Raw genomic sequence first — 10,840 nt, 5'->3', positions numbered from 1 at the left:
TGAATACTTTCATTGGTATGATGTTTATGCTCTGTGCCATCTATTGTTATTTTGTCTGGTCTTTGAAACGAATTTACATGGGGCATCAGCAAATCGATTGGGTTGCTCCTGCTTGCATCAAAGGAAGAAATGGATGTCCATCGGTTCTCTCACAGCTTTGTATATGTACACTCCAAGAGATAGCAGTTATAAAATATTTGTTTTTTTTAATAGGCCCCGGTCATTATGGAATTAAAAGGTGGTTACAAAATACATATTTAGATTCAGTTACAGAATATATGGTTTATTTTTGTGGAAAAATAATTGTTGGACTAAACTAATATCAACATTCTAATTTAATAGTATTGATATATATACAATATTAACATGCAATTGTATACTCTAGTTTTTAGAGTTTGGTTTTTGGTTTTTGGATTTTAGTTTTTTGATTTTCCAGTAGATTCTAGTTTTTTGAAAAAATGAATTGTTATTTTAGATTTTGGTTTTTGGTTTTTGGTTTCTGGTTTTAAAATTAATAAAATGAAAAATATGATAAATGGTAAAATGTTTATTCTGAAAAATTTGTAGTATACTATTATCAAAACATAAATAAGCTTATTTAATAAAATTATTTTAAAACAAACACTGCAAATAAAAGTTAAAATAATGATATTTTGGTTTTTAGTTTTTTTTTTTTTTGAAAAACAAGAATGATACTTTTATCTTTAGATTTTTTTAAATAAATTTATCAAGATATTTAATAAAATTTGTTTGTTTTTTTCTGTAATATTAGTTTTTAGAAAAAACTTGAGAAGTATTTTTTAGTTATAACTAAATTTTATTTTTTATATTTCCTGTAACTGAAATATTACTTTAACTCTAATAGTTTTGATACGTAGAGAATATTATATTCATGAGTTTTATAAGACTGTTGATGTGGTTTTATTTTTTTTTTGTAACACCAAACTTATATTAAAGCTCAAAGAGCAAAAGCATCAAAGTTTACAACTGAACCAGAAGATCCCGGAAACACGCTCGACGGTAGAATGAAGTTAGAAAATAGTAAAAAACAACTAAAGATAGAACCATCGAAGGGCGAGTCATGCTCAGCGAAATGAAGAAACCCAAAAGAAAACTCCACTTTTGTTCCCATGGCGATTGTTTGAAAGAACAATTGATAGTCGAAAACGACGTTGATACACCTATAAGCAGCTGGAATGTTGAGTGGCAAGAACTTTAGGTGAGAAGCTCTAGAACCGTAGGCAACATTGACAGTCCGAAGTCCTACCTCCAAAGAGGCGCTAAGGATGAAGTTTGATGACATAGTTGATGATCTAAGTGGTTCCAAACCTCGGAATTCGACACTACCGTGTCGAGCCCAATAATTTGTAACCGAAAGAGACCTAAGCATACAGTCATCACACTCGTCTAACCCCAACATGTGTGAGCAAATAGCGGATAAGAGGTATAGTAGACTATGTGAAGAACCGTCGATGTTTGAGACGGCGTAATGTGATGGACTCGCAGCAGTGATGTAATTAGTAATTCTGGCGAGTCCACACTCTTGCACAATAGTTCCAGCGACGAGGAGATTGGGAAAGCTACTCCGGCTCTGTGAAGAATCGTCGATGCTTGAGACGGCATAGTGTGATAGAGACGCAGCGGTGACATAGTCATGAGCAACTCTGGCGAAACAACACTCTTGCACAATAGGTCCGGCGGTCACTTGGAGACAGAGATTTAACCAATGTAGCTTAGCTCCACAGAAACCTTGGTGAGATGGGGCTGCCGCGATGTCGGGTGTATAGTAGAGACGACGCAGAGGTGAGACGATTCTCTTGACTATTATCCATAAAGGGGCATAAACTGAGATCCAACTGAGAAAAAGAACTCCGATATTACCGTATTGGGATCCATAGCTCTCGTCCAAACCTGAGCTAGGCCGCAAGTCCATAACAACACAATGAAAGCTCACATCAAGAGATCTGTTGGGATCAAGCTCAGAAACGGCGGCGGAGCTGCATAGACTGGTCGGTGAGGGTGCGGTAGTGAGACAGTGAAGCTCCGCTTCTGGTCTTTCGTCTGAATAAGACGCAAAGTGTTGCGGTGGAAGGTCATCTCGTTCGGGTTTGACACGAACCGGATGAGAAATGCTGAACCAAGGAAGCGGATGGTTAGTGGCAGTGGATAGTCTTGTAGATCCAGTGAGCTTGCACTCAGATTGAGCAGATCCCGCGGTGGTGATGGGAGGAGCAGCATTGACGGAACGGACCATCTCCATCGTGACTGGTGAAGACCGGTGAGTCTTTCTTGTGAAGCTGGCAGCGGGGCTTGAAACCTGGAAACGGCGAGCGGCACCTGGAAACGGCGAGCGGCGGTGTCTGAAGTAATCAGCGAGTTCAGCCACAGGAGGAAGAGCCATGCCGAGAAAATCTCTATCAAACTGTAGCTCCGTCGAGACACCATGGAGTCACGCCAAGCAGGACGGAACAGAGACAACAGAAGAAAAAGACATAACATGAGATTGACGAAAATAGAGCTGAGATGTGACAAGAGGTCCCGACGCCGGCGAGCACGAGCTCCTCCGGCGCCGGAGAGGAGTGGGAACCGAGTAACCTCGATAGTCGTGCCTGGGAGAAAGCGGCTAGGGCGAACTCGGACTGAGCCCGTTTATTTTAACATTAGCGTGATGTGGTTTTATTTATATATGTAAAATAATGGCTAGCTTCTCCCTCGCTAACTTTCGCTTCTCCCTCGCTTTCGCTTTCGCTTCTCCTTTGCCCGCTCGCTTCATCTAATATTCGTTTTAGGGTTGTTAGAGAATTGTTAATCTAGGTTTTAGATTTGAGAAATCATTTTAGGGTTGTTAGAGAATTGTTAATCTAGGTTTTAGGGTTTTAGATTGTTGTTAATCAGTTTCTTCCTCGTATATTATCAGTGTGTGTGGTGTTTGGTTTGTTGATAATGATAGGTATGAAGATGTGCAACAAGGAAAATCTGGACAGATTCATACCGAACATATCAGCAATGGACTTTGACTTTGCTCATCATGCCATCACCGATGCCGCCGGAGGAAAAAAAGCAGAAGAAGCTGGCAGTGTTGATTTCAGCCTCCAAAGACGCTTACAGGAAAGGTTTGGCGGAAGCTCTGAATCTCAACCGCACCCGTATTCTCGCCTTCAGGAACAAACCTCCTCCTCTCCATCATTACTCTTCTCCTCCTCCTCCTCTTCACCAACAGCCCCGACGACGACGACATATTCCTCTTTCTTGTCGGAAAGAGTTGGACGCTCCTGGAATTCTTGATGACTTCTGCCTAAACTTGCTTGACTGGGGTTCTCACAACGTCTTAGCCATTGCCCTGGGCCACACTCTTTACCTCTGGGATGCTTCTACCGCCTCTGTATCTGAGCTCGTGACCATTGAGGAAGCCAAAGGACCCATCACAAGCATAATCTGGTCGCCTGATGCTTCCTACCTTGCACTTGGCCTCAACAACTCTCAAGTCCAGCTCTGGGATTCTTCCTCCAACACCAAGATCAAAACTTTCAGGGGTCTCCACCACTCTGGAGTAGGATCACTTGCGTGGAACAACAACATCCTCACAACTGGAGGCATGGACGGCAAGATTGTCAACTCCGATGTCAGGATCAGGCCTGTTGTGTGATATGAACCAAAAAGCTTACTTCCTTTTAACCTAATCTCTCTTAGAGATTAAGGGGAGGTTATTGGAACATGAATTTCTGTGGAATTTGATGATTTTAATAGTTGAGAGGATTTTACAAGTTAACTAGATTCGACAAATTTTATCAAATACTTTTACATAGATTTTCATTACTTGTGTATAGAATTCTATTGATTGTTATTAACTTTTAAAGTAAGAAATTAATGGTGGTAGAAAAAAAAAGAAAAAAAAATTATTTCAATTAAGACAATTCTTAAACAACTTTTAAAAAAGTTTTTGTCATAAAAAAGATCTCAAAAAATAAAATGACCAAAAAATTAATTTCTACTTCTTACTTTATAGATATATAAATAATAATAAAAAAATTTATATAATTTCTAAATATATGTTTTAAATTTGAATTTTTGTAAAAAAAAATTGAATTATTATTTTTGAAATGTTTAATTAAAATATACGAAAGTGCTTTTTAAAACTATTTTTACAATTTTTATTTTAAATTTTTAATATTTTTTTCTATTTTTTTAAGTTGTAAATTGTATTATGTTAAAATTGTGATTTGTATATTATTTCATTCTTCAATTTGAGTTTTTGTATGTGAGTGTATTTTATTACATTGATTTCAAAAATCTTATGGGTATAGATGATATTCTTAAAGTTGAGTACTATGAGTAAAAACAAAGAAAATTTACATCCCAATAATAATAGATTTTAATAGAATCTTAAAATCAATGAAAACTAAACTTTTCCAATAACAAAGGATTTTGAGTGGAATTTAAAAATCATCACTCCAATAACAATGGATTCTATTTAGATTTTAAAAATTCACAAACCAATAAGAATGGAATCTCAAAATTTAATAACTCCTCTAGAATTTTTTGTCCAATAACCCCCCTAAGTTAATTCTTGGAAGCTTGTCTATTATTAATAATATGTAACCCTTATATAGAGATACACCTTTGTAGAATATGAAAAACTCTTAAACTAATATGAAAAGGAAAACTTCAAAACCAATTATTAAATAGAAAATTACCAAATTAAACTCTTAACGTAAAATATCCAATTCTATCTAACCATAGTCACTTATCATTATTCTCTTCTTCCATTCGGAGCTTGTCCTCAAGCTCCAACTAATGATATCTAGACAGCCATATGGTAGCAACCACTTCTCTGACTCTCTGTTGTTTAATTCCATTACGAAGCTAGATTTTACCACAACTGGTGCTATCGTTGATTTCTTGGAGTTCAGAGATCGTTCAGATTCTAACACGAGTATGTTGTTAGATTGTAATACAACCAACAATGGATCTTGCTGCAATAGTGTCTCTGACTCTATGAGGTTAGACTCCTCTGGCTCCGAAATTACAAGTAGCTCTAAGCTTTCCTTCAAAATAATTGTCTCCAACTCTGCTTGTTTTTTCATCCTCTCTTGCTTCAACGTCGCTTGAATGTTCTTCGCAATCTCCATTATCTCACCAAGTTGTGCAATCATCTTGTCATAACTCACAGATATGGATTTCCAGAAATCCTTGTCTCCCATCGGATCGTTCGGCTCTGATACCAAATTGATATGAACCAAAAAAGCTTACTTCCTTTTAACCTAATCTCTCTTAGAGATTAAGTTAATTCTTGGAAGCTTGTCTATTATTAATAATATGAAACCCTTATATAGAGATACAACTTTGTAGAATATGGAAAACTCTTAAACTAATATAAAAAGGAAAACTTCAAAACCAATTATTAAATAGAAAATTACCAAAACTCTTAATAAAATATCCTAATCTATCTAACCATAGTCACGTATCATTGTGGCAACTTACAGAGGTCACTCTGGAGACGTTTGTGGGCTCTAGTGGTCAGCTTCTGGAAAGCAGCTAGCTAGTGGTGGCAGCGACAATGTTGTACACGTATGGGATGCTGCTATATCATCAATCACCACCACGCAATGGTTGCACAGGCTTGAGGAACACATGCGCCGTGAAAGCTCTTGCTTGGTGCCCCTTCCAATCGAGTTTACTTGCAACTGGTGGTGGTGGAGGAGATGGGTCGATCAAGTTCTGGAACACTCACACCGGAGCTTGCTTGAACTCTGTTCACACCGGATCCCAAGTGTGTGCTCTGTTCTGGAGCAAGAAAGAAAGAGAGTTGCTTAGCTCACATGGGAACCACCTTGCACTTTTGAACTACCCGTCCTTTCTCAAAATTGCTGAGCTCACTGGCCATACTTCAAGCGTTCTCTACATGGCACAGAGTCCTGATGGCTGTACCGTTGCTTCAGCAGCAGGAGACCAGACTTTGAGGTTCTGGGATGTTTTTGGAATGCCAGAGACTGCCAAAAAACGTGATCACAAAGGACGCCATGACCCATTTCCTCACGTGAGTCCTAGTATCCGTTGAAACTAGTATTTGCCCACTTTAGAGCTTTTACTAGTTTTGAGTTATAATCAGTGATTTTTGATGGGGTATCATGGTTGTTTACTTAATGATAGCCTGGCAAATTCAACCAGAGGTATCTGGACATTTGTGTAGGTTCAAGTGTATGATCTGCATAAACGAATAGCAGTCCAAAGCTCTACTGCTTATATTTGCTTGGGATTGAGCTGGTGTAGACGTCTAGTATTAGAAACTGTTTCTTGTGATATATTGTTTGTGTTTCTGAAAAGCTTTCTACCTTGTTGATGAGTCATTCATAGAGTTGTATAAATAAATCAAGTCTTGTTTACGATACAATCTGATGGGAATAAATGTGCTCTTTTTTTTTTTCTGTTTGTGCCTTGATAATGCATTAATTTATTTTCCTCTTCTTTTTTCCTTGTCTATTGCTAGTAGTTGCTGAAGTGCTAGTAGTTGTGAAAGAATGTGATGTTTTAACTCGGAGACCAGCAAGTTTGTTCCTTTTTCCTTATCACTCACGTTTTGCTTGTTATTTCCTTGAAACATTAGGTGATTGGCCCGTATCGGTCTGGAAAGTCTTTTCTACTCAATCAGCTTCTTTCCCTTTCCTGTTATGAAGGTGTGCTTCTTATCTCTAATACTTTAGATTCTGCATTTTCTTACAATATGTTTATCAAGACATGGTGTATAGAACTTTTGATGCTGAACAACATTCATTTTGCATATTAAACATTTCAAAATGCATTTGAAGGATTATAAAGTGTTGGAAAGTCTAATGTTTATGACGATCGGTACGCATACTGTTTACTCTCTGGATATTTAGACATTTTGTTTGATTTTGCTCTCTGGATATTTAATCAAATTGTATATGCTGATGTTTTTTTCTTCAGAATATTTGCTCTGGCAACTGTTATGAGTTCTGTACTTATCTATAACCTGCCTGAAACTGTAAGTTGACCTGCCTCGGTCTTTGTTAGGATTGCTTATGGTTCCAGAAACATTATACTTGTAACCCAAGAGTCTAAAATTTGTTATGATATCTAATGATTTATATGACAATCACCATGCCACTAGTAAAACTAAAGACCAAAGCGTTTGAAAAGCCTTAGGTAGTTCATCTTATAGAAGGATTTAGAGTATCCACAACTTATCGTGATCTTCTTGAGTTCTCAATCATAGATGCACTTATAATATATACCTTTGCCCTCAGTTATAAAAATACTTTTTTTTCCACTTTGCTTCAGTGGAGAGTGAGTCTGGAATTTTCTTTTGTGTATGTCTTATTCTCAGTTGATTGGATCGGATCTCATTGCGGCATACTTTATAGTAGCTTAAACCTTATGACCTAGAAGGAGTCTATAGTGTAGATACTGTCAATTTATGGCTTAGGTCACTGGAGGATCTTGAACTTGGTGATATTCCCATATGGTCACATGTTTTGGATGTTGTACAAGCTTATATTATTTGCCCATTTTAGAGCTCTTACTAGTTTTGAGTTATTTTCTCTCTCACTAATCAGTGATTTTTGAAGGGGTATCATGGTTGTTTACTTAATGATAGCCTTTTAAAGGTGGCAAATTCAACCAGAGGTATCTGGACATTTGTGTAGGTTTCAAGTGTATGATCTGCATAAACGAATAGCAGTCGAAAGCTCTAGTGTTTATATTTGCTTAGCTCAGTGTAGCGTGGGATTGAGCTGGTGTAGACGTGTAGTATTAGAAACTGTTTCTTGTGATATATTGTTTGTGTTTCTGAAAAGCTTTCTACCTTGTTGATGAGTCATTCATAGAGTTGTATAAAATAACCAATTCTTGTTTACAATACCTTTATCAGACTGCAAAGCATTTATGGAAAAGTTCAAGGAAGTTGCTGAATCTGAAGAAGAGAAAGAAGATACTAAAGAGGCTTCTAAAGTTGTTGATGAGTCATTGATAGAGTCTTCTTGAGAAGTTAACAGTGGAAGAGAAGAACACGGAGGAGGAGAAGAAGGAAGAGAAACCAGTGGATAAGGTAGCATCAGCAGACGCACGCAGATCGCGGTGCTCTCGTGGTTTGGTGATGAAAGAAGCAGCAGAAACAATTCGGTTTTATCCAAATCGCGGTTATGCCCGTTTCTAAGCCTAAACAACTCAGTGATCCGTCTCCCGGGGGCGGAAGACAACATCGTGGTGTATAATAGTTTGGTTGCAAGGATCACCGTTTCGCCGGAATGGATTCCCCACCCTCTGACCAACTCATAGAACACGCAGGTAAATATGTAATCTCCCGCTTCTTTCTCTGCAATAACCACTCCAAAGTAAGCCACGAATTAATTTCAATTAGTGAGTCGATTCATTCAGCATAATCAATTTTATACTCTAGCATTACTTCTAAAGTAGGTTTTGTTCCACTTTTTATGCATACTACACCTGGATATTTCGATTAAACAATTACGGTCAAGGAATTAACCAGGTTCAACCTGGTTTCCTCCGTATATATTTGCTAGGTTTTCATTGAAACAACATCTGTTGATTTTGTTTAATTAACCTCATGAAGCTATAGTGTATAAGGTTACATACAACTACCGTATCTTTTGTGTCGGTTGAGGTTAACTAAACAATACTCTCTTCACTACCACTCCATAAAAAACAATTTTTATCACATTGTTGTTCCTGTGTTTCCACCTATAAAGTTAGACAAACACATGGTCGGCTAAACTTTTAATATTACTCATAATAATATTGATATAACAATTTCAATACAGACATATATTTTCGCTGATATGATATTAGGTTTAAGTAGTATGCAATTTTCTGCATAGATTATTAATTATTTAAAAATATTTGCGTTTTCCAGAAAAAAAAATATAGAAAAAAAAGTACTCCATCAATTCGTACTGAAAAAATATATGTCTCTTATTACAATCTATAGTTTGTTCTGAATTATTTTAACATATATAAGAAGTGAGACCCTATCTAATAACCATGAATAAGAGTAAGAAAACAGACTATATCAAAGAATGATTGAGTGAAAAAGATTGATGTATGAATGGTCGAAAGATGGTTAGATAAGATTGTCGAGCTAAAACAGTTTTGATGAGCGGCCTAGGTCTAATGAGCAAAATAAACAAATGGCTAAATTGTTAGAATTGATTTGGTACAAGGAAATAGTATGAATCAATGATCAGATCAGTGTTAAAATCTCGGAATAAGATGTCGAAGTCCCAAGGACAAAAGACTTAGGCTATAAATGGTGACAGTTGGAATGAGTGAGAATAATGAATTCATTATTATTCCTTACAATTTAGACCATTTACATATACAGTAAAGTTAAGAATTTCATATTCTTACATAAAACACTTTAAATATCTAAATCTAAAATGAATTTCTTGCAAAATTAATAACTATATAAATTAATAAATATCAAAATTTTCAACATTATAAATTTATTGAGTTTTCATTATATGTTTTACACCACCACATATTCCAAATACGGATTAAACATATGATAATACTTTGGGTAAGTTATAGTCATTTTCTCTTAGTTATGATGGAAAAACATTTAGAGAAAATAATAAAGAATTTAAGTTACAATAAAAATAAAGAAGTTAAATATATATGTTTTTGTCAATCAAATATATATATATATATATATATATATATATATATCTAACTTGATTAAACGAAGTAAAAAAATAATTGGTGTGCAAGAAGCATCGGTGGGGCAAAAAAAATGAAATAAACCAAAGCCGACCAACCCAGCTGAATCCAATCCGACCCAACCCAAACCAAAACATATGTCCCAACCATTTGATTAAAGATTTTATCAGCCAAAAGTAATAAAAATTATATATTACATTGTCTACCTTTTTATTACGATGTTTGGCTTTACGTTTAAATATGAAAAAATAATAATTTAGTATCAAATGATAATTTATTTTATATTGTATAAATAGTATTTTCTAATCGAATTCGGCTGAGGTGAACAAACATAAACAAAACCGAACGAAACACAAACCAAATCAAACTCAAATCTAATAAACCTAATCGAACATAAACAAAACCAAAGTCAAACCGAATCAAACCAAATATAAACCAAACTAATTTTAATTGTCTTTAATTAAAAACAATTAAACCCAAGTAAACTAACCGAACTGAATCTAAATCAAACCCAAATTTAAATCGAAATGGGAACTCTAGCAAGAAGTAGAGAATCAAAAGAGATGAGGTAGGTACAAGTTATAACCTTATGACCGACCCACAGGCCATCGCCAGCTGTTTTTTTTTTGGCGTCTTTCAGACATTTATTTGAATGTCTATGGTGATATAAAATATACGTACAAATACACCTAATTATATATGCTTATTTTGATGATTATTATCATACTCTTTAATTTGTTATTTATTATTGTTTTTTTGTTTGCTAATCTCAATCGTATATAAGTTGACACCAGTACAATGTTATAGTTAATTTGATCCATTCTATATAGTTGTTTTGTTTATTCTTATTCATGATCAAATTATGATATTTATTTGAAACATATTTTAGTTAGAATACGAATAAATAGAATCCAATTTCAAATAATTGTTACTGTATTTGAAATCCTATGTGTTATTAACATTTAGTTGGATGTATATAGAAATACATATATTTAGATGTATATATAAATACATGTATCACATGAGCATAAAAATAACAAATTAAATTAATACTATACATTAAATCACAAACTACATTAAGACAACAATATACAGTTAACCATTAATCTTTTTTGCTAATTTAAAATAAACAGTTAATTGATTTTTA

The 10,840-nt window shown here is 35.1% G+C and overlaps 1 pseudogene; it reads left to right on the top strand.

Moving 5' to 3' along the window:
* The first annotated feature begins 2,943 nt into the window (after positions 1-2,943).
* LOC106417945 lies at positions 2,944-8,441 on the top strand (annotated as a pseudogene).
* The last annotated feature ends 2,399 nt before the right edge of the window (positions 8,442-10,840 follow it).

This window comes from Brassica napus, chromosome C9 (genome assembly GCF_020379485.1).
Source record: "Brassica napus cultivar Da-Ae chromosome C9, Da-Ae, whole genome shotgun sequence".
Lineage (NCBI taxonomy): Eukaryota > Viridiplantae > Streptophyta > Magnoliopsida > Brassicales > Brassicaceae > Brassica > Brassica napus.
This window is presented reverse-complemented; position numbering and strand designations above follow the sequence as displayed.